The following is a 2,952-nucleotide window of genomic DNA, read 5'->3' as shown; positions in this document are numbered from 1 at the left end:
ATAAATAAGAGATCACAATTGAGTGTTTTTTGTTTGTTTTGTTTTGTTTTTCAGAAATGAGCACAGGACTACAACAGAGTGTGATAAATACAACAGAGATAAGGATAAGATCCTGAGAGAGCAGAGTGGAAGGGAGTCATCTCTTTCTTGGTAAGTCTAAGATGGCTCCACAACTGAGGAAATAAATAGGCTGTGTTTCAAGGGATTTATATTTGTGTTGTCTATAGAGAAAGAAATATACAGAGTTAGAAGTTCCATGTAATATTTGTGTTGTCTATAGAGAAAAAAATATACAGAGTTAGAAGTTCCATGTAATATTCCTGGGCCTCATCAGCTACTATATGTGATATATGTGATAGAATTTGGCAGGAATGAGTCAAAATCTTGGAATTAAAAATCCTTAAACGTGATCATGAAGATGGTAGCTGCAGCTTGAAACTGCCTGATGGGCTCCTCTAAGTCTAATCTTCCTTGGCCATGGCCATGGCCTGAATGTACGAGCAGCTCAAGAGAGAGTGGAACCATAAAAGCCCCAGCCTCAGCAAGTGCCAGGAAGAGAGGGAAGGTCTCAAGCCAGTACTGCTGAAGCTCAATTTCTGTAGCTCAAACTGACCAAACAGCAGCTCATTCTGGCCTGGAACAGCTCCCTGAGTCAGTGTGCATACACCAGCTCTTGGGCCATAACCTTGTCTTCCTGTTGCCTCAGAACTGGGTGGCTGAGTTCCACACGGAGTGGGAGTGGCTTCCTGCCAAGGACATCCAGACCCATGTATACATCGAGCATCCTGGGCCCCTTGAGCAATGCCTAATGGAGGGCAGCAACAACAAGGTGTTCCTGGCCAAAGGCAACATCCCTGCCGAGAGGTAGACCTTCTTCATGGACATCCTGCTTGACATTGTCAGAGATGAGATTGCTGGATGCATGGAGAAGGCCTACGAGAAAACCCTCTTTACTGAGGCCACCTGGATGCTCTTATTCAGCACACCCAAAAGACGACAGACTACACCAAGAAGCAAGAGTGGGTCCTGGGCCTCATCAGCTACTACAGCTTTGCCAGTCAGCAGCAGAATCCAGAAGATGACACCATCCCCTCCACAGAGCTGGCCAAACAGGTCATCAAATAATGCCCGGCAGCTGGAAATGATCCTCTGAGCCCAGCAAGCACTGAGTAAGGCAGGGCTTACACTATTGAAAGCAGTTGTAGTGCAGGGCTTCCTCCAATAGAGGTGAATGGACATTCAAAAAAAAAAAAATTCCTTGGAAGCTTTTTTTGACTAAGTAAAATGACATCCTGACATCTGATAAAAGAGAAAATATTAAAATGTATAATATGAATATACAACTCAACAGAAGAATAAATTCTGTAAGTAAGCACTTCATGGAAAATCAAAACACTAATAAATATGTTGAAAGGGGCTACATCTTAAACTGGATTACTAAGTGAATAAAATTCTGTATGATCATTCTTTTTTTTAAAATTGTTTTATTGCTTAAAGTATTACAAAGGGTATTACATATGTGTCCTTTCTTTTTTCCCCTGCCCTTGACAATCCCCTGGCCTCCCCTACCCCCCAGTGTCTTATGTCCATTGATTATGCTTATATGCATGCATACAAGTCCTTCGGTTGATCTCTTACCCACCTCCCTCCTGCCCCCAACCCTCCCCGGCCTTCCCACTGCAGTTTGACAATCAGTTTGAGGCAGCTCTGCCTCTGTGTCTATTATTGTTCAAAAGTTTATAATGGTCTTTATTATCCATGAATGAGCGAGATCATGTGGTATTTTTCCTTCATTGACTGGCTTATTTCACTTAGCATAATGCTCTCCAGTTCCATCCATGCGTTTGCAAATGGTAAGAGTTCCTTCTTTTTTTACAGCAGCATAGTATTCCATCGTGTAGATGTACCACAGTTTTCTAATCCATTCATCTACTGATGGGCACTTAGGCTGTTTCCAGATCTTAGCTATAGTGAATTGTGCTGCTATGAACATATGGGTGCATGTATCCTTTCTGATTGGTGTTTCTAGTTTCTTGGCATATATTCCTAGAAGTGGGATCACAGGGTCAAATGGGAGTTTCATTTTTAGTTTTTTTGAGGAAACTCCATACTGTCTTCCATAGTGGCTGCACCAGTCTGCATTCCCACCAGCAGTGCACGAGTGTTCCTTTTTCTCCACATCCTCTCCAGCACTTGTCGTTTATTGATTTGTTGATGATAGCCAGTCTGACAGGTGTGAGATGGTACCTCATTGTTGTTTTGATTTGCATCTCTCGGATGATTAGTGACTTTGAGCATGTTTTCATATGTCTCTTGGCTTTCTGAACATTCAAATATAGGGTGTCCCAAATATATATACACACACTTTAAATAATTATAAAGGCAGTGTTTATTAAAATACATTTCATTTTTCAAATTGAGCTATCATCTGTTAAAGTGCATATACAGTTTTTGGGACCCCTGTATATATCAAAATTAAATTTTTCAAGGTTCTTGCTTAAATATTATCTGCTCAGAGAGGTCCTCTTCAATCATTTGTTCTCATTCTATTGTATTGTTTATTGTCTTTTTCTTCCCTGAAATTATAAAAGAACTTTAAGATTTTGATTGCCACTGCACCATAATCTCAAAAATGGTGCCTAGCAACATATAAGTGCTCCAAAAATGATTGTCAGATGGATAAAAACATACAGAAATGATGGAATAACACTTATTCATAAAATTGACAATGAGTAAAAATAATAGTCATGCCAACTATTAAAATGAAATATGTACTCACACAATTAATGAGAGCTTAATTTAAAATGTCTGTTTTAGAATTGAATTTTACTATATCTGTCAAAATTATAATGTAAAAACCTCTTAAGAATATTTCTTCAAATGTATTTGTATGAATATGAAAATATGTAAATACCCTACAAATGTACTACTCTGATAGCATGAAAATACAAA

General features: G+C 39.2%; 1 pseudogene; it reads left to right on the top strand.

The window, feature by feature from the left end:
* Window positions 1–471: 471 nt before the first annotated feature.
* Window positions 472–1,153, top strand: LOC139019481 (26S proteasome non-ATPase regulatory subunit 8 pseudogene; annotated as a pseudogene).
* Window positions 1,154–2,952: the final 1,799 nt, after the last annotated feature.

This window comes from Myotis yumanensis, unplaced genomic scaffold (assembly GCF_028538775.1).
Source record: "Myotis yumanensis isolate MYYU_CA2020_CCGP unplaced genomic scaffold, mMyoYum1.0.hap1 SCAF_11, whole genome shotgun sequence".
NCBI lineage: Eukaryota > Metazoa > Chordata > Mammalia > Chiroptera > Vespertilionidae > Myotis > Myotis yumanensis.
This window is presented reverse-complemented; position numbering and strand designations above follow the sequence as displayed.